This window comes from Camellia sinensis, chromosome 2 (assembly GCF_055761805.1).
Source record: "Camellia sinensis isolate YWXY chromosome 2, ASM5576180v1, whole genome shotgun sequence".
In the NCBI taxonomy this organism is placed as follows: Eukaryota; Viridiplantae; Streptophyta; class Magnoliopsida; order Ericales; family Theaceae; genus Camellia; species Camellia sinensis.
This window is the reverse complement of record NC_138962.1, coordinates 147,150,982-147,173,550: the sequence shown is the minus strand read 5'-3', so window position 1 is coordinate 147,173,550 and position 22,569 is coordinate 147,150,982. Positions and strand designations below refer to the sequence as shown.

At 31.2% G+C, this 22,569-nt stretch overlaps 1 protein-coding gene and 1 long non-coding RNA gene across 2 annotated transcripts in view; one reads left to right on the top strand and one right to left on the bottom strand.

The window, feature by feature from the left end:
• LOC114311198 (acyl-[acyl-carrier-protein] hydrolase FATB2, chloroplastic-like) overlaps nucleotides 1-22,569 on the top strand; it is a 292,813-nt gene that overhangs the window by 187,749 nt on the left and 82,495 nt on the right. The gene's annotated exons all lie outside the window — the stretch shown is intronic.
• Nucleotides 832-8,598, bottom strand: LOC114278306 (uncharacterized). The gene is made up of 4 exons (XR_014361765.1): nucleotides 8,517-8,598; nucleotides 8,362-8,416; nucleotides 2,688-2,790; nucleotides 832-1,242 (listed from the first exon to the last, which is right to left on the bottom strand). It is a non-coding gene; the product is annotated as an uncharacterized LOC114278306 (long non-coding RNA).

The following is a 22,569-nucleotide window of genomic DNA, read 5'->3' as shown; positions in this document are numbered from 1 at the left end:
AAATTAATTTTTGTTGTGTTTGGATGATGATCATATAATGAGTTATTATTTTCATTTTCATTAAATTAGTTTCTATTTTTCCAACAGGCAAATATGGTTACAACCTTGATATCATTATTAAACTATCATTATTAAACTAATCCATTAAATCAAAAAATCCAAAACTAAAAATATTTCATATATTAAATATATCGATTACACATTAAAAGCCTAACAACCATCCATTACATAATCATCCAAACACATAATAAAAATCAACTTTTTAAAATAAATAAATAAATAAATGTCTAAAAGATTTATCAATTTTGCATAATTTTATCTTTGGTGGGTAGAAATAATTTTTAAAAATTTAAAAATATTTTTGACATTTATTTTTGTCAAATTAGTTTATATTTTATTAAATTGACAATTTTACCCTTGAAATTAAGCAATGATATGTTCAATTGTCCTTATTTAGAATAAGATTCAAAATTTAGGATCAAATGTGTCACAATTGAAAAGTCAAGATCCAAAGTGACACGACCCCAAACTATAGAGACTGTTAGTGTAATTTTTCCAATAATTATTGTTGTCTTACCTTGATGTGATTGCAGGAACACTTGGTACCTGCTAGTTATATCAAAATCCCAATTGCAAGTAGAGTGCTTTACTTGAGGTTAGGAAATCTTTAAATAAGCCGGTACAAGGCATGTCATTTTTCATATGTCCTCAAATCTTCTTATTGTTGATTGTCCAGAATGCAAGCTAGTTTTTTCCTGCTTACATCTATCATTGGTGACTTGTTTTCTTCCTTTATTCATGCAATTCACAGGTAAGGAGAACCCAGATCAGTGAAAGAATGAGAAAACTGCAAGAGCAAATAGAGTTTACAACAGTAGAAAGGCTAGAAAGCCAAAGCAGCAACAACGGTAGCATCAACATAAAACCAGTCAATTTACGACTGAGCTTTTATATGTGACACATGCACAAAAGTAAATAGAGTTTGATAAAAGAAGCAGCACAACCAGAACCAAGGAAACAACAACAATAATACAGAATTATCAAGCCACTTCATATCTAGATTCATCAAACCTTCTTTCGGTCTTCAGCAAGTTGCAACATTTCTTTAAATCAGATGCAACATTTACTTCACTGGACGCAGCAGAAAATGATTGAAAGAGTTGATACCATCCTTCAGAAGCTCTTTTGGTTTCCCAAGGATAGCAGTAACTGGGGCAAAGCAAATAAATGAATGTATCGAACCTATAAATGAAAACGATAACAACAATGACAAAGAATTTGAATTTTTATTTTTATTTTTTTGTGATAAATACAATGACAAACAAATATTTGGCAAGCATCTACCGAAACTTAAACCACATGAAACCTAAATAACGTTTAGTTGGCATAGATGACATTTACACCTTGAACAATTTTTACTAAAATTTGAAAACACCACAGGGGAAAAAATAATAATAATAATAAATAAAATAAAAGAGTGGTTTAGCAAAAAACTTACGGTGAATTATGACAGCACTAAAATAAATAGTCTATGACTCTTTGACGGGAAGGAAAAAGCATTTCATCATAAAACTACTATTTGCATAAGCTTCTAGCAATGCAGAAATGAGAGCAAGACTAACCATATACCAAAAGAAGTTATTATATGTCACTAAAAGATATAGAGATACACAATGCCTAAACATGGTGATATCAAATATGAACAATGGAGTCGGTGTAAGCAACTAAGCATATAGCCATATCCGTAACCTATGGTAAAATTTGTAGTTTCTTCGATAGTCATGAGAAGACACAATCTCTAACCAAACCAAACCAAATCTCTATCAAATGAAATACAGGCAAAACATCAAGTAAAACTATGTTACATGCTTTGGTGTGATCAATTTTTCAAAAAAAGCTTGCAATTTTCATCATTTGTTTAGCCATAAAGATGAGTCTTCAATTACATAGTACATATGTTAAGTTAAACAGAATTAATAACCAGCTTAAATTTATTGAAATTTTGATAAATAAATGTCAACAATGGCCAAAATCATTGCATCACATTGATATACACCTGCTATTTGAAAGAAAGGGTGTGTTCAATAGGTCAATTCTTGATAGACTCTCAGGATATATAATGGATCAACCGGCTCATGTACTTCATGTGAAGAATTGTTATTAATGAAAGCCGTATAAAGGAGGTGTGAGGTAGGACTACAAAAACTAAACATTGGTACAAAAGCAAACAAACACTTTGTACAACCAACACGATGAAACAATATTTGTGCAATCCATACTTCGATTCTTTTTTTCATTTGAAAAAAATTGTTTTAGTTGTACATGCATAACCACAAGTATGCCCCAATATAGTGGCATGTGTGTGATGCAAGCAGAAGGTGCTGCACTTCACATATTCCAATGTTGGTTTAAGAGTAGACTTTGACGCAGAATCCATTTCAAAAGCTACACATACAAAAGAGAACATGTTCGTCTCCTTTTAGACTTCAATGAACAAAATGAAAATCATCTCACAAACCATTATTTGATGAGTCTACCAAATAAATGAGGTCAGGAATTTAAAAACTTGACAAACCTCACTCATGTTCTACTTCATCAGTTCAAAATCATAGGTGGAGAAACAATTTTACAAAAATAAAATAAAGAAAGAATATTTGAGATGCAGAGTCAGATTTGATAATGCTTACATTGAGCTTTGGAAGAGCGGAAAGAAAGAAATAGAACTTCAAATTGAAGAACCCTTAAACCACACTGTCATCCATAGACATCACCACTTAAGCAGAAAAATTGCTGAAAATTGAAAAGTAATTGGGTTAGTGACTGCCACAAAACGGAGATCAAACAACATATGTAGACGAAGCAAAAAGACATCAATGATTCATGGTGAAAATACATAAATTCAAGGTAAGTAATCGATGCTCCGACCGAAAAATTAGAAAAGAAAAAGAAATATACGGTTGATTATTGTGGCTAGGCATGCGATCCTAATTATGTCTGTGCTGTTAAAGTCAGACAACAAATTACCATTCTGCAATATGATTTTTATTTTATTTTTTTTATCAGAAAACAAAAAGAGTTTATGAGTAATAATGTGAATCATTACAATCAATAAATAAACACTAGGAAGGGATAATAAAGAACAGGAAAAAAAAAATAGGCAGAATACAAAACCCCCTTAAATTCCGAACAGAGACCCAAAATCCCTCTATGAAGAAGAATACAGTGGTTGGTTGGCAAGAGACCAACAGTGAGAAAACTTGAAATGGAATTCTCTTGTTTTTCAATAGAAATTAATTTGGCCTCTTCATCTTCAACCTTCATCAAGTTAGAGCACCTCCAACCCTTCACCAATTTTTTCATCTACATTGACTCCAAATTTGAATAACAAGTTTGATTTAATATGAAATACTCCAATCCTTACATCAAAATCTTTTAAAAAATTCCTCTCTTATCCCAATTTTTTCTTTTTATCAAATTTGATGAAAAATAAAAATAAAAATTCATCTCAAATGCTTCATCTTTTTTTAATTTTTTTCAATTTCAACCCTTCAAATTCTTTTTTTTTTTTTTTGGTGTGATTTTTTACATTTAAAAGGGAAAACTGTTATGATAAAAAATAAAAATAATATAAAAAAACATAGCCCAACCTCCCCATATATATATATATATATTATAAGTAATACACAGGCTCAGTTGTGATGAGATGAGGAGATTCTGACACTGTTAGCATTGATAAAAAATAATAAAATAATAATTTTGATATATTTAGTTTGGGTGATTTTTGAGGAGTGAGTACCGGTACTTTTGATCGTTCATATTGCAATTTATTCCTTTACCTCCTCTCTACTTCAAAGATGTATATGTCGTCTATGAAGACTGCAGGAATGGGAGTGATGAAGAGATTTCAAACATACCGCTCCAGCGAAACACTTCATTAGCGGTAAATACAATATTCCAGAAGTTTTGCAAGTCTACAATGAAAGTACTGGGAGCCTCACATCTACGCTCGAGTGAAGACTTGACTGCTCAAGCGGTCTCGCCTGTAAACAGGCAAGATACTGGGAGCCTCGAATCACCGCTCGAGCGACCACTTGATCACTCAAGCAGTCTCCTAGAACAGAATGTTACAACCTTTCCCCCTTAAGGAAATTCCGTCCCGAAATTTCGTGATTCCTGTCAACAACAAAACCCAACAACTCAATGATGTTCAACACCATACTAACAATAACCACAACCATCAATAATGGAGGTCCGATAAATATTGTTTTTAAGTAGCATAGCCGCATAGGTACTACAATAGATGAGCTCTATCCCTATCGAACATGTCAATACTAATACTTTCAAGAGAATAACCTTTCTCAAACTGCGGGTAGCGGGTTGGGTTGGGGTGGGTTGGGTTGGGTTGGGGGGTGGATTGGCGGGTAAATTGCACACCCATAATCCCAGGTTTATTCTTCTGTCCTTCTTCATTTTTCTTCTTCCTACATCATTACTCACTTTGTATTGAGAATGAATTCAAGTATTACTAACTTATTAAGATTTAGCATGTCATCCTTTAAAGGATGAATGGATTGGGACTTAGGAAACTGAGGTTTTTGAACAAAGCATTTTACAAAATGGCTAGGGAGATATGCTGAGGAAGATAAGCGTAGTGTAGAATAAGGAATACTGTGAGGGCTAATAAAATTTGTACAAGTCTTTTGGGGTGAAATTATGGAAGAACTAAAGGAATGGCTGAGAAGAATTCTCCAAACATCTTTACTTTTCGGTAGCAAATTTGCAAAGATGAGATTTCATGATGACTACTGTATGGTAGTAAGCTCCACAGACTAATAGTTCCAAATCTCTTCAAAATCACATCATCTAGGGAAGCCATGGTACCAAGCAATGTTAGTGGAGTAGATGGTACAGTGGTTTGGCCCAATTGTATAGGGCCTTGCAAGAATGAGACGTTGACATGGCGGAAACATCGCCATGCTTTATCCCACTCTAGTAGATACCAAAGGGGTAGAAGGCTTACTTTGTGGCAAGAAGTCACAAAGCTTAAAAATTTTAAGGTTCGATTCTATTCTAGTAATATTCCTAGCCAATAATCGACCAAGGCCTTCCTAAAGTGTCCCTTCTCTTTTTCCCTTGATAGATATCAACATTGGAAAGAATTATGATCTTGATAATTTGGTGAAATGGGAAAATGTTCAAAGGAAATCCAGAAAAAGTTAATAACCTATTGGCTAAAGCCTAAACGCTTCTTTTGTTTTCATTATTTAGGATATACCTTACTAGATCTGACAACTCAGAGTGGTCGTCAAGTGAGGATAAGAGTTAAACATTGATGGATGGTGGGCTCCTATTAGTGGTTTGCCCTAAAAGCCCCTTGTCATTTAATTAATACAGGGAAAAGTTTTTTTTTATCATACTATCTTTTTTGTGCTATTGTTTACATTGTAATACAATTAAAGTTCAGAATTTATGTCTTAAGAGTTAAAATTGAGAGACATGTACTTCTCAGTATTTTATTCTTAAAAGTTCCTAGTTATACGATTACTATTTGGATGTTAGTAATCCAAACCAAATGGACTAGCCCGTGTTATGCTTGTTCAATTGGAAAAGGGAGTAGTCTCAAGTCACTTGTGTGGGACAATCAAACAACCATGTGTGTGTTTGTTAGAGAACAAGTGACCACCCAGGAACATATCTAGTTTGCTCATTTGTTATAGTTGTGTGTGCAATCCTTAGACTGAGAACATCATGATTATCCTGTGTGTGCATTGCTAAGTTTTGACAATACAATATGTTTATATTCTAACAACGAAATATGAACCTGTATAGATAGGGCTTAGTGAGACACACATGGAGGCACGTGAATGTTTAAGAATTGATCCATCTCTCAAGTAAAGAGATAGAATATATGTGATCTTTCAGGATATAAGTTGAGTAATAACTTGGTCAAGGCAAAGTAATAATTAGAAAGGAGTTTCTAATTTCACCAATACAAGTTGATATGCATTAGATTAGACATATGATTGAGTTAGGGGTTTGACAAACCTCAATGTCCTAATGACCTTTTGAGACATTATACGATGGAAGGATTGAATGTATGGTAACTGTTAGAAGGGCTCATTTTGTATGTTCATAATAATATGTTGCTTGGTGTCACTCAAGATTTGTGGAAGCCCAAGGAAATGTTCCATGGGACATTTAAAATTCATAATAAATATCAAGAATTTATATTATTTCTACAACACAGATAAGTGTGAACCAAAAATTTCATACACAGTAAGGACAACATGTAATATAATGGAATGAAAAGAGTTGATCCAAATTAAGTGTTAATTAGGGATTTAAATTAATAAAGAGTTTCAAAAAGCAGTTGCGGTTGCCGTAACGGTTGCAATTGCGGAGTGTAAAGGTCGTAGAGTAACGGTTGCGGTAGCCGGAACCATGAATTTTTTAATTTTTCGGACAATTTGAGAAAAACTTACTGATACGCATAATTATTTTTTTTCAAAATAGAATTTATTAGGATTTAAAATAGATTTTGATCAATTTTTGTTAGTTTTTAAGTATAATCCAATATATTTCATATTTTTAAATCACTATAAAATGAGCTTTTTACATTTTATTTCAATATTTAATGACTTTAAGAATAATTGATTTTAAATGTTTATAAAATTATTTTTGACCAATACCTGAACTAACTAAATAAAAAATATTTACAATTATTAAATGAAATGATTATAAAAAAAAATTGTGCCATAAACAAAAATTATTTTTGAACTAATGATTTTTTTTAAAAGACATTTTTTTAGACAACACTTTATAGCTAACTAAATAAAATTATTTACAATTAAGTATTAAATGAAATGATTATAAAAATAAAAATTGTGCCATAAGCAAAAATTATTTTTGAGATTTTTTTTAAAGACATTTTTTGGACAACACATTATAGTAACAAAATAAAAAATATTTATAATTAAATATTAAATGAAATGATTATAAAAATAAATACAACCAGTGTTTATATATCTTTTATTTTACATGCTAATATAATGAAATAAAAATTAAAAAAAAAATTATAAAGAAAAAAAAAATTCATACAAGATTTTTTTTTGGACTTGAATCACTTGAGTATTCGTTCTTTTTTTGTAAGATTTTTTTTTTTTTTTTGGGAGGGGGGGGGAAGGAAGCTATTCAGAATATTATAACGGTGTATAATAGGCTATTACGGTACTGCAACAGCCGTTATGTAACATTGAAACAGCAGTTACACGTGAATTTCCATCGCACCGCAAAAGCGGGTGTAACAGGTAGCGCTTACCACCGCAACCGTTACACAACACCGATTTTTGAAACCATGAGCTAATTAATGAGATTACTGCAATTAAGAGTTAATTGTGATATAACTTGTTCATTGTAACGTACTTACGAAAAAACAAAAAACAAAACATCTTTGTTATAAGATCAGGAAGATCATCGATCCTTGTGGGACAAGATAGACTTGGTCCTCAAATATGAGAGCTATTATAAGAACTAGCACTCCAGAGATTGACATCTGCCTCTCATTGTCTCTCTAGAATACTTGTGAGCTTGACAATGCCCTTGTTATAAGACTTTTAGAGATTGGATGCTTGAACTACTTTTGAATCGGAGTGAACTCAAAAATCTAGCAAGGAATTGAATTTTGTGTCTGAGGTATTGTCCAAACTATTTCTATGGATGTTATAGGCTTCGTTTGGGAAGCCAAGTTTGGGGCTTTTTTGGCTATTTTAGCCACAAAAAACAAAATGGGCTTTTTAGCTCAATAAGACAAACCATCACATTCAATCCATAATCATTACATTCTTTCTCTCACAAAAAAGTCAAAAAAGCCAAAAACCCTTCCCAAACGAGGCTTTTTAGCTCCAGGCTAAAAAAGCCAAAAAACCAAAAAGCCAACTCACTTCTCAAACGAACCCATGTTTCATATATATCACAAATATATCATGGGGATTGAGAATCAAAATAAATTTTAAATTCCTTTATGCCTATCCTAGGTACGCAATTTCCAACAGCTCCTCCATGCTTGTATTTGGATGGAGTAACATAGGCAATCTTTTGAAGGACTAGAATTGCCTGATCTGGCATTAAAACATGCTGATGTGAGATCCCCATATTTGGTTAGCAGGGATTAGGGAAAATCCTTCTTCCATATTGATTTTTCTGTTTAGAATTTGGGTGGAATGAGTCTACAGCCGACAGGCTTGTTTTGCTTGCTAATATACATCTACATCCTATCCTATGTGCATGGTTGCACCCATTTGATGCATTTTCCTGACAGAACATTACTTATTAAAGAAGTCAAGAAAAAGAAAAAGTATCTACCTTGAGTGAGAACAGCCACTCTAACCGTCTGTTCAGTTCCCTTGGGTAAATTCACCTATCATGAAAGAATTAGAACAATAGCAGAAACTAATTGTAGTCCATGAGATTGCTACCATATTTCTCATTACAATTAATCAAATCCAGGGAAAACTCACTGTTGCCATCAGCTGTTGATCATTGTATTTTGGGTCAATGTTGAGACGGAAATGAGCTTCAGCTGTTTCGACAAACTTTGTGCTCGCCATTTGCTTGAGCAATGATATTGCTGTTTTTAAGTCATACTCTTTCTTGTTTTCCCTCAATTTTTGAATTTCCAAGAATCTCTTAGACCTTCTCTAATAATCCCAACAAAAGGAGGATAAGGAGCAAGTTAAAAATGCAGTAACAACATGAATGTGCAAGTAGGAGACAGGAATGTGAAAGTATGGGGGTAGACAACGTAGACAAACCAAAGAGGAGACAAGACCAGCAACCACAGTGATAAATACCACGTTCGGGATTCATGCAAAGCAAATTTCTGATTTAAAAGGCAATATATGTCAAAAATTTTAAACGTGAGTCTTCCAACTCTTGTTCTATAACTATTTACAATTTATAATAATTTAAAACACAAGGGCTTTTAATCATTTTGAATAATTTGAGAATTCAAATAAAATTGCATAATTATTGTTAATATTCAAGACCCGATTTTATAAAAGGCATTCTTCTCAAATGAGCATGAACTATGACATGAAAAGGTGTTCTCAAAACTTGAGAATGAACTAATACTCTACTGCAACCACAACCTGCATAGCCAAAACTTAAAAAAATAAATAAATAAAGGGCAAAACCACTAGATATAGCCAAAGTTTGTAGATAATCAAAAGATGAAGAAATGAAGAAACAAAAATATGACATAGTGTTTTTCAGATCCTACAATGGAGGATTCTAAGGGATTGAAGTGCTTAAGTCATCATTAAGATAAAACTCAAGCAAAATAAATGACTATAATTCACCCACAATACATGGTTTCAATCTCTCATATTGGTTTCCTATAACTAAAATAAACAGAAATCAAACAGAATTCAATATGTAATTCACCACACACGTCCACAATCTAATTAAAGTAGATCTTAATTAGCAAAATCAATTCCCAACTCAAGTATAAGATTCTTGAAACTAAAAATTTTACAATCACAGTTAAAATAAATGTGAAAATCAAAGAAACCCAATAAATAAAATCACTAATGTGTCCACAATTGAAGAGAAAGGGAAATAAGGAATGAGATTACACTTACTCTGTCACTGTTAGAGAGGCAATGCAGCTTTGCCTTTCTTGGGCTTAGTTGGGGTAACAACAACACCCTCTTGGAGTTGTTCAGTTTCTTCTGCTAGCTCTGCTTCAGCAGCCAAAGCGGCCACAACAACTGGGGAATTGGGTGAAGAAACATCAATCCAATTGTTGGATAGTCTGTGTGTGAAATGTAAAACAAGTGGGTAGAGAGAGAAAGTGTTGGAGAAGTTGAAGAAGCGTGGTTTGGGTTTGAAGGAGAGAGAGGGGGTGAGGTGTTGGGGAAGAAGAGAGGAAGCGGCCGAGGGATAGCATGAGAGTGGAGGGAGTTGCAGAGGAAGCCATTTTTGTTAGTCGAACTAGTTCCTCTCTCCGTCTCCATGATAACGCTAGGGATAGGTTGTGTACGCATAATTTTTTTTTTTTAATTAAATATCCTTATGAGAATTTTTTATTAGAAAATTTATTAATAAATCCTATGACTTATCGGTCATTTAGTTCTGCAAATATTTTTATAATTCATATGTCTTATTTCACATTAAAATCTCTCAAAAAATATATACCCACATTTGAAAATGTAATAAGATAATAATACATATATTAAATAATGTATCATTATCACATTTTAAAAATAACATATTTGTCAAAAAATTTAATAAAACAATAGTACATAAATATCTCATTGTCACATTTTGAAAAGAATGACATATGTGAAAAAGTTTAATAAGACAATAGTAGACACATTGGAATGATGTTCCATTGTCACATTTTAAGAATAGCATATTTTTTGATAAAAATTTAATAAGACAACAATGCACAAATGTTCCATTATTACATTTTAAGAAGAATGACATATTTAACAAAAGTTTAATAAGACAAATAAAGTATACATTAGAATGAGGTCACATTTTAAAAATGACACATTTGAGAAAAATTTTAATAAGACAATAATACACAAATAAAGACTATTCGCATTTGGAATATTCAAAAAGTATAGTGAAAAGATCTCATGGTTTGGTACATACTTTTTGGGATGACACTTCTGAATAAATTTCCCCTTCTTTTTTTTTTAATATAATTAATTAAAAAAACGAAACTTTTAATTTTTTTTCATAATTTAGTATTTTTTTATAAAAAAAAATTAGATGCATCTAACAAGTAAATTTTTGTGAAGAAATTTTTTAAAAAAACATTAAAGGTAAAAAAAAAATTGTTATATTTTCATATTTTTTGTCTTTAGGAATTCTTTTATTTTATTTTTCATAAATATTTAATTTTTAGATACATCTAAATTAGATATACTTACAAAGTAAAAAAATTTAAAGAGGTTTATTAAATACAAAAAAAAAAAAAAAAAAAAAAAAAAAACTTAAATAGTTTCTAAAAACAAAACCAAACATATTGATAATGTCATTTTAGGCATTTAATCTGAGATGTTATGTGTAAGTCAAATGTCAATTTTTTATATATTTAAATAACATATTCGCAACAAAATATTTACATTGATGTAAACTTGTAATTCAAAATGGCAATATATCATTTTTCAGTTGAAGGTGTAAAGTGATATTGGATGATAGTTCAATGGGCTAAAGTGTAATTTATCCTATGAAAGGGTATTTCCATCATGAAGGTCTAAATTGAAAAGAAGAAAAAATAAATAAATAGATTAGGGGAGTTAGGTGCTACAAATTTTAGTTACGTGGGTAAAATGATATAGAACAATTGTTGAGGGAGTGTAATTTATCCAAAAAAATATAAATTGAAAATGACTTTTCTTTTTTTGATAATTCAGCCATTGTTTGGAAGTGGATTTGGGTGGATTTGGGGCCAAAATAGCCACAAAAAATAAAATAGGCTTTTTAGCCCCAATAAAATAAAATATCACATTCAACCCATAATCATTATATTTTTCTCTCACCAAAAAAACCAAAAGCCCTTCCTAAATCAGGCTTTTTAGCCCAAAGCTAAAATAACTAAAAAAATCAAAAAGCCAACCCACTTCCCAAACCACACCTCAGGGTGTCTGAGTCAGTTTGTGTTAGGGGTGGGCGCGGGTCGGTTGCGGACACGAAACCTTCAATCCGCCATCCGTCCGCCAGATTGGCGGATTGGAGAAAATCAATCCGCACCCGTCCGCCAATCCGGCGGATGTGGATTGAGCGGATTGGTGGTTTGGCAGATGGATGCGAATCGGTTTGGCGGTTTGAAATTTTATAAATTTTCAACATAGTTCAACTTGTGCACTTCCTCAAAAAAAAAAAAAAAAATATTACAGTCAATGACTTAAAAAAGTATTACAATTACTGCATGCCTTATCCAAAGAAAGAAAGTTTGAAATTTTAGAATATCACAATCACTGCATGTCTCATCCACATATTACAATCACAACATGCTTTATCCACATAAAGTATTACAATATGTGGTTCTTAAAATATAAAAACAATTCAAACCACCAAAACCATGAACATAGCAGTAGTAGAGATTATATGTCTCTGTATTGTTACATTTATATATGTTTTTGAAAATAAAAACCAACCAACATATATCATATTTTCTATTTATTACTTTTAGAGTTAAATTTAAAAACCAAAAAATATAAATAAATAATACGTCTATTTTTTTCAATTCAAAAAATATATTCAAGTTGAAAACTTTTTTTCAACAGAATGTTTAAACTCTTTTTCAATTGAAAACACAAACAAAATATTTAAACAAATTGAAAACACAAAGTTTTATAAATTATTAAGGGTGCTCGCGGTTTGGCGGTTCGGTTGCGGCCAAAAGAACCTCATATCCGCCATCCGTCCGCCAAATTGGCGGATTGGAGAAAATCAATCCGCAACCGTCCGCTCGTCATCACGCATCCGTCCAAAATGCGGCAGATCGGTTCGGTTCGGTCGATTTTGGCGGATCGGTATATCCGCTGCTCACCTCTAGTTTGTGTGCACCTTGAGTAATTCCTGGGAGACCAATCCTACTGTCCACCAACGGGGGCCCAACTAAAGTTAGAGCAGAGTTTTGTATAAACTAACCCAACACAGGAATTAAAAATGACCTTAATACATGGTTAATATATGAATGCAAAATGATGTGAATTGAAAATTTTTTGGTGTGCAAATGGAAGCTCTCTCCAAATTCCAAGTAAAATGTCTTTAATACCCTTTGGCCCTTTGCCTTTTTTTCTTTTTTACTTCTCTTAATTTTTTTTTTTTTATTTATCAAAAAAAATTTTATATATTATACACATAATTTCTAATTAAAACAACATTAATTTCCCACAAGAAGAATAAATAAATTCAATTAAATAACAAATTAACCTTATGTTCTTAATTATTTATTTGAATTCCAAGTTTAATAAATTACCTTGCCAACCCTCTACAGGCATAGTGAAGGATAAGCTTATTTGACATTATACCAAGGATGGTGTCTTTACAGTGAAGTTTGGGTATGAGGTGGCATTAATATTGAAGCGTAATTGCATGTTGGGAAGCGAAGGAAAAGGTGAATGAATGTTGCTATTAGCATTTCACTTATTGTTTTGAATTCTTCATTTTTATAGACCTCCATTTATAAATTTCAAAATCCTTAAAATTTCTCTCACCTCCCAATAATGCCACAATTATCTTTTTAAAAATTTCACACCTACTAAAATGCACACCCCTCAGCACACCCTTAAAAATCATTGATCTTCCAAAACCTAAAAAGTTCAAATTTGAACTTCTCTGTAGAGATCTCTTCTCACTCTTACGGTAGTATCTTTGTCGCTCTCTCTCTTACGATGAATCTCATAGAAAAAAAGACAAGTTTCACAAGTGAAGAGAAGCTTCTCTATTGATTTGAAACCTCTCTCTCTCTATCCATCAAACTTTAAGAAATTCACTTTGTTCGGACCTGTGTTTCAGAACAAATAACCTATGTCCGGACTTGTGTTGCCGAACATATAACTGATGTTCGGCCCTATGTTCCCGAATCTTAGAAAACGTGAACTTTTGCGTATGTGCACAAGTTTGCCCCTTCAAAATTTAAGAAATTCCCTTGTTTGGACCTGTGTTCTCGAACAAATAACTTATGTTTAGGCTTGTGTTACTGAACAAATGATTGATGTTCAGCCTTGTGTTGCTAAACCTTAGGAAACATAAACTCCTGCGTGTTTTTGAAGTCAAACCGTTTTCACCATCTTTGTCCGTATTTTTGAAAAAATTTACCATTACAAGGCCAACCTTCTTTGAGTTGCAAACACTATCCAAGCTATGAACCTCCTCTAACTTACATTGTTGTACTCCATTCGTCTCATGAAATTGTGGTTGCTAGAAAAACTTTCACTCATTACTATTGCCGGAGAAGTATGTATAGTTGAATGGTTGCCACCGTTGCCGTCAAAATATTGCCATTAGAGGGTTTTTAAGTTTTTTAGAGTGGATAAGTTCTGAAGGTTTTGAAGTGTATGGGTGGTGATGGAGGTGAGTGTTCTCATAAATCCTATCTCATGATTATGTGAGTGTGTGAGCTTAATTGTAAGATAGGATATCCTAAAATAATTGATGTCCTCTTTAGTAATTTCATTTGAGGTTATTATTATAATAAAAAAAATAAACAATGAGGAGTCTAAAATAATAAGTGAGGTACTAATAGCAACACTCAAAGTGAATGCAGTAGGCAAAAGGAGCAAACGTTACCAAATTGGCCCTATAAGAAATTGTTTTGCTTTTGAAGATAACTAAATGTTTTTTTCTTTTTCTTCCCTTTTTTTATTGTTGGGTAGGGAAGCGTATAAGAAATATCAAAAAATAGATGTTATTATGGTTGAGTAAAAAATTGAAAAATTTGTAAATCAACTTGGTTCAGACCAAATCATACAACTTGGTTTGGTTCCTTTCCATGGACATTTCGGTTCTAATTTTAATATAGGTGAACTATATTTCATGGTGAACCAAACCATTTATACACACGTGTATATATATAATTAACGACGGATTTATGAAGGGACCGGGGGGCACATGCCCCCCTCAATTATGCATTTTTTTGTTTTGTTTTGTATAGAAGGAAAATAATTAACAAATAAAAAATTTATGTAGAAATAATATTTAGAATGATTTTTTGATGGAAAATTAGTGAAATATCATTTTCCAACTTTGAGTAGTAGAAGAAGTCTAATATATATTTTTTTATTAGCTAAGATCTCTCAATGAAATTTATCTGTGATCATATTAGAGATATTTCAAAATTTCTCTGTAAAATAAAAAAAAAATGAAAATTTTTCTATGAAAATTGAAATTTCTCTCTGAAAATGTTGAGGAACCTCAACTACTATGAAAATATTATGTTTTTTATCTTATAAAATCTTGATATCAAGGATCTTAAAAAAAAATTTCCTTTTTTAATTACAAAAATATAGTTGTTTTGATTGAAAATGAAGAAACTACAAAAAGTCACATTATTATGTATGAAAATTTTGTAAAAAAAAAATTTAGTGCAATAGTGATACCACATCATCATTTAAATGTAAACATAGTTAATCCCCACTATGAAAATGTGGAATTATTGAATTGTTAATTATATTTGTCAAGTGAAATTAACCCTCCATGTGATATTTTACTATTGATTAGTGACACCATGTATCGATAATGATGTGGTATCACTATTATTTGTATATTATTATATAATCTATCATAAGACTTATAAGATTATTTTGCATTGCCTATAATATACTATTTACAAGTAATATTATATTTTCAATTCTAATCTTTCACAATGTTAATTGTAAAAAAAATAAAAAAATAAAATTTTTATACTAAATATTTAAGATTTTGTGCTTAATATTAGTCAAGAAAAATTATTATATATTATTATTGATCATGAGAAAAGAATTTCAAAATTATAATTAATAAGTGCCTACTCTGAACAGTTTTTTCTCATAATTTGTCATAAACATTCAAGTACCAATTAGTTAACTATCTGCACCTGCTAGTGTGTTCCAATATAGTGGTACAAACAATTTTAAACAATTATCTAAACAACTCTTGTTTGAAAAATGATGACATATTGTTGGTGTTTATATAGGTTGTGAGCAATATTTTTAGATCATGTTCTGAATGATGATATGTTGCTATTTTTTTTTTTTTTTTGGTTCCAAATGGAACCAAACTACATTTTATTAGTTCAGTTTGGTTCAGTTTAGTTCAAAATTTTTATAGTTTAATTTAATTTTAAACTTTATGAAACCATAAACAATAACTTGGTTCTTGGTTTATACCTAAATCCAACCACGCTCACCCCTAAATATTACCTTGGTACACTCAAATAGTTGAGCAAGGGATCAAAGTAAAGCACACAAATCAAAGGCCGAGCACTAAAACAAAAAATTCTCATAGCCCAAGAGCTAGGCCAAGGCAACAAACAAGATGTAAATTTAAAAGAGAATTATTATTATTATTATTATTATTATTATTATTATTATTATTATTATTATTATTTCTGGGTGAGATCTAATTGAAGTGACTAGAAGAAAAAAGGGATACAATGATTTTTTTTATGACATTTTTTAAAAATGTTGTAAAATTTGTCAAGATTTTTTAATTCCCATCAAATTCTACTAAAAATAAGTCTTAGTAAATTGTCACTAAAAATAATTTTTTTCCGACGATTTTTTATATATGCCGTTAAAAGTTGATAATTAGTGACTTTTTTTATCACGATTTTTATAAATTGTTGTTAAAACTTTCAATCAGTAACATTTTATGTGACAAATTTTTCAAATCATTTCAAATTGAAAATTAGTGACTTTTTTTATGACGATTTTTTTAAAAAAAAATTGTCACTAAAACTTATATGTAATGACATTTTTTGTGATAAAAATTTTAAACTGTCACTGAAAATTAATAATTAGTGACATTTTTAATAATATTTGACCAAAAAATGTCATTAATTATTATAAGACTTATTAAATAATAAATTCAATTAATTCTCAGAAATTAAACTATACCCGCTATTAGAAAACAATGGGTTAATGTCATGCCGTTAAAATAAGCTTATTAAATTATTTTTATTTCTTTTAAAGGTAGTTGTACTTGTAGGGAAATCAAATCAATTAAAGACAAAAAAATTTCTATTTTGATTGAACAGAGGTGTGACTTTAGAAAGAAAGAGAAATCGAGGCCTTGGATCTTCAAGTGCGGTGTTAGTGTCTCTGATCATGTACAGGACAAGCAGGCGGCGTTGGATGTGGATCGTTTGAAACAATGAGTAGAAGCTCAACGATGAAGAGATGTGGATCTTTTTCTCGAATCTACTCTCTTTGATCATATCTGTTTTCTCTCTCTCCCCGATCAGCTAATATGGTAATATTAGATCTGCTCTATCTCTCTCTCTAGTCCATTATTTTGCTTTTTTTTAGGAATCTCATTCTGGCATTTTCTTTCTTTCTAACTCTCCTAATAATCATTTCAGTGTAGTTCCCATGTAAATTGATAAACTACTATTTTTCACTTCTTGCAATTGCTTAGAAAGAAAAAATGTGATTTACACCGATATCAACCAACTATATGTAGATGATCTGGCTTTTGATTTTGTGAAGCTATAAGATATTATCTTAAAAAGATCATTCTGCATCTTAAAGTGTTTTGTTGTTTCTAACATTGGTCATTCAACTCTTGGTTTATTTTTATTTTTTTTTTGTTGAGTTATCTAGATCATGGTCCATCAAAAAAGGAGGGAAAAGACACCCTTTGGCTTGAAGTTTATTCTATTTATTATTGTTGCTTCTGCAGTCCAGTTAATATGCTTTATGCTTGTCACTAGTATATTTCGATAGAATTCCTGTTTGGGAGTTTATATCATGTTTTAGTTCAGAATTCAAATGTTATTTTAGATTTGTGGTTCATATCAAAATTTGATTTTGATGAGATAGTTAACAAAACATCAAATTTCAGAAATATATTCGTTGAAATTTTATAAAATACGAAGTATGAAGATGGCCAATCAAATTTAAAAAAAGGGTCATATGTTTGAGGTGTGTTTATTCTGGACATTTATATTCTTGACAGTATTCATGATTGTTAGATACAATGTTTGATTTTTTATTTTATTTTTTTATTGAATAAAATGATGTTCACACTCCACTTGTGAGAGGCTAAAAGACAAAAATTAGAGTGAAAAGTTTAAAAGAGAGTGGGAATATCATTTCTATTAATGCTTTACTGAACATGATGAACATGGTTGGTTTTTATTGTATTGCGTACTTGCTCATATTTTGTTTCAATGTCTATTTTTCTTTCAGCTTGAAAACTATACCATTGGTCCGAGTTCTCTGGAGATATCGTGGGACGGAAGAGTCAACATGGGAACGAGAAGATATGATACGTGCCAATTACCCTCAACTTTTCGAGTCTAAAGGTACGAATTAATTTCGAGGACGAAATTTTTTTTTAGGAGGGTAGATTGCGAAAACCCATATTTAATTATTCTTAAAAGAAAATAAATAAATAAATTAATTAATTAATTTTATTCAGAATCTACCTAAAATATATAATAGTGTAAAAATTAGTTTTAAATTAACCCAACTCAATCACTAACAAAGGCCTTATTAAGAATAATAATTTTGTGGATGTTCAATATTTATTGTTTATAAATTATTTTAATTAGGATTTAACATCATACTAAAAACCTTAGTAAAAAAAAAAAAAAAAGAGAGAGAATCAGATTCTCGGTGGCAGAGTAGTGCCACCTGCTAGCTTGCATGTAACCATGGAAACCTTCACCTCATCATAGTTCTTGGGTTGAGGAGACATGTTGGCAGGGAATAATGAAAAGAGAGAGAGAGAGAGAGAGAGAGAGAGAGAGAGAGAGAGAGAGAGGGGGAGGCTCAGCATGATTTTATATATATATATACAAGGAAGGCTGAGCATAATTTGATAGATATACAAAAAAGAAGGCTTAGGTAATACACATGCATGTCTGCTCCTTTGGACGAGTGAGGAGAAAATAAGGAAGAAGAATTCAGCAGAAGGAGAAGAAGAGAGGAAGGTTCGGAAGCAAAATTTTTCTATCATTTCATCAGCCATTTCAATCCTACTATTAGGTAAGAAAACCCTCTCAACCCTCTCATTTCTTTTTATTAATGAAGTTTTCAGATTATGTTCTTGTGATTAAAATGACTACTCATAGATAGAAATTTTATATATATGTATAGGAATTTTGTGATGTGTATATCAAATGTTTGAAGATATTGATTGTCTTAAAATCATCTTATTATTGTAAAAATAAGCTTGCATGTGTAGTTTATACCTTTAAAGAGAAGATTGAAATTAATCTGTCTGTCCTTGAATCTGCCAGAATATTTTCACTAATTTTTAGACAATTTTATACTCAAAATTTTGAGATGATTTTTTCTACAAAGTTGTTGATAATGATGTCTAGTTCATCCAGGAATTTTGGCAACAATTTTTGAGCTTTCTACGAATTTATAAAATTTTTTGACTAAATCTGAAACTGTGAGACAGATTTTACTATGTATTTGAAATTTTATTTAAAATTCTATACTAAGCCAAATCTGGTAATTTCTAGCTAAAAGATGAAATTTGAGAAGTCTAGTTTCATTATAAATTTTTTTATTATGGATTTAATCTATAAATTTAAGCATGGAATTAATGTAAGGAAATATGACAAATCTGTGTCATAAAAATTGCTGAAAATTTTATAGGATTATTTACATCTTTTTTTTTTTGAAATTCTTTCTGAAAAATGACCTAAACATCCCTATTGAGTATTCTGTTCAATTGCACGAATTTTAGGATTGTGTGAATAATTTATTTATAATTTTTAATACCTAAGTTACAATCTGGAATTTTCTGGACAGGATAAAATCATCACTTCAATATTGTGTTGGTCTAATCCATCAACTATTATAAATTAGTAATCCATGTATGGGTGTGTTGTGATTTATTTAATATTGTGATAGCCTAATTTTGTAAATCAAAAACTTGTGCATGTGTGTGATTATGGTTTATTTCTTGTATCTAAGTTATTATGTTCATACCATGGTTTAAATAAAATTGTCTATTAAATTTTATACATTGAATTATTATTGTGTGACATGTATAATGTTTTATGTTGGGACTTTTTTTTTTTTGAGTTGGTATAACATTATTGGTGATGAAGATTTGAATAATTTGTGTTTAATATATAAATTCACCGAAATGATTAATAGTATATATAAAGTTACTGATAGAAGGTTAATACCGGGTATTCAGGGTGAGCCCTTGTTTTTAATAATTTTTAAGTAAATTGTGTCACGAAACCCTAAGATGGCACAAGGATTATTTGAACCCTTATCGGTATTCGATTTTGGAATAAGGGTGGATGTGCGGGTGGCACGCAAGGAAGTTACGTACCCTTGGCAGACCGTTCCCTTCAGGCAGACCACGGATGTCACGACTTGGGTATATAACTCCGGGCGTGGGCATCTTTGGTAGTTCTTGAATATTTAATCAAGGGGGGTGTTGCCAAATTAACCGTAGCCATGACTTAGTGGTTGGTAAGTTAAACCTCTTTGGTGAGATTTCAAGGGTCACCTAATTTATTAAAATTATTTGAACTATTTTAATAGTTGTAATTTATGTTTACGATTATATTATTATCTCGTGTTTATAATATCATTATTTTCAATCCCATTATTTTCTCTCAAAAAGAATGGTAGGTTGGTTATGTTTCCTTACTGTGTTGCAAAACTCATGGCATATATTTTGTTGCCTTGGCATTTCATGCCAGATTATGTCGAAGAAGGGACTAAGGCTGAATTTCGAGCTGCTGCTAATATCGAACCTTGACTAACTTAGAGTCAAGATTTTATCCAAATAAAATTCTATTATCTCTTGTATTAGTATTTAATAATGTTGTGACGTTATATGTGAACTTGTAATTTTATTTTGTTGTTGGACTTTGACTATGTAAGAGTTTAAAATTCCCTAATTAGTAGTTAAAATTTTATCTAGCAAGTTATTGTTATTTAAATTTTATGATGTTCCAAAAAAAATGGGGCGTCACAAACCACATATGTGGTTGGACTTGGCCTTGGGAAGGTGATAGTGGCTGCTTGGGGAGGTAATAGTGACTGCAATGTGATTGATTTCTTTTTTTAATTTTAAATTCATCTATAGCGGCTTCAAGTTGCTTGGTCATTAATCTTTGTTTAAGGAGTACTAATTAATGCTTGGGGTTTCTTATTTTATAAGTCAAGAGAGATTATCTACTTGTTGAGACAAAGCCTTATATGTTAAAAGGACTAAATCCCTGTAAATGAGTAAATAGTTGATTATGAAATTTTCAATATGACATTTTATTCATGTTACTTGTTTTTCTTCGTTAAATGCATGTTCAAATATCAAAGAATGGGAAGAAAGAGAAGTAGATCGGACACTTCTTCTTATTGAAGTGTTACTGGGGTCTCTCTCTCTCTCTCTCTCTCTCTCTCTTTAAATCTTTGTAATGTTACTGTGGATCTTCACTGAGCTTGTTCTGATGAATGTTTCGTGGGGCATGTGTAATTTGTTGATCTTTTATGGTTGTTGAATTGGATCTAGTAGTTTTGCTTTATCTGTTGAAAAACCCTAATGCACTATTTGGGTGCTGAGTTATGAAGTATGGGTACTTCAAAAATGGTGTCATATGAGTATCGGGTACTTATCGGGTCACACGTACTGGGTATGGTGAATATATGCTGGGTACGACAAATACGTTTGAGTACGTTGTGGGTACATTTTGGGTATGGTGGGGATGAAAAATTAAATTTTCTTATATATTAAGGGTACCAGAGCAAATTTTGTGGGTAATTAAGAAAAAATTATAAATTTAGGGGTTATTTTGTAATAATCAAAACATAAACAAATTAAGTTTATGTTATACGCAACCAGCAACAACTCTTTGACTACGAAGAAGACGATGATGGCTTTGATTTTTCAGCAGCAACATTGGTTCGAATTTTTAGTTGTTCTTCTTCGATTTTTCAATAGCAATTGCGATTCATTTTTAGCTATTCTTCAACTTTTCGCAGCAATTTTTCGTAGAGGTAGGTACTCGATCTATTTTTCTTCGATTCTCCCTCTTCTTCTTCAATTCTCCCTCTTCTTTCCTTCTCCTTCTTTTTTGATCTGTTCTTCTTTGATTCTCCATCGTCTTCGATTCTCCTTCTTTTTTGATCTGTTTTATATATGCATTTTCATTTTTTTTTTTTTGTGCAACTGCTAGAATTTGTTATAAACCTTTATTATTCTTCTTTCTTCGAAAATTATCAGGTAATTTGTTTCCAACACCCTTTACGTATGAGTCATGGCTTTGCTTTATTTTGCATCCTATTTTAGACAATCAAAAAAGAAAAAGAAAGAATTATAAAACTTTTTTTAGACAAGTTGATGTAGTTATCTTTTATTTTTGTTTAGTTTGTTTTTGGCATGAAACTGTCTTTTCTAATTTATTCTATGTGATAACATTCAAATAGCTCATGGACTTACTTTAGTGTTGTTGGTATTGTTGAAGAATGATTTATTTGGTTTTGTAATTTCTCTTTTTAATTATGATATTAAACATCGATTTGTATGTTGGATGTTTAGTTAAAAAAAAAAATTGGCGTACCCTGGCCATACACATACCCTACTTTTTAAAGAATTTGCTATATTGGCATACCCGCACCCCATATTCGTACTCGCACCCGTGCTTCCTAGGTGCTGAGAATATACCATGCTGAACTGTATGGGGTTTGGTTTAATTTGACTAGACAGTATAAAACCTTGGAATTTCAATGTTTATATCTTTATGGATTTATAGCGATCCCGGATTTACCCTTGTTGTATAGTGATCCGGACATGTGTCCGTGGATGTTGGTAGTTGTTCATTATCTTGTTTACATCCTTTCTTACGTTGTATTTGAGTTATAGGATGTGTTGAGC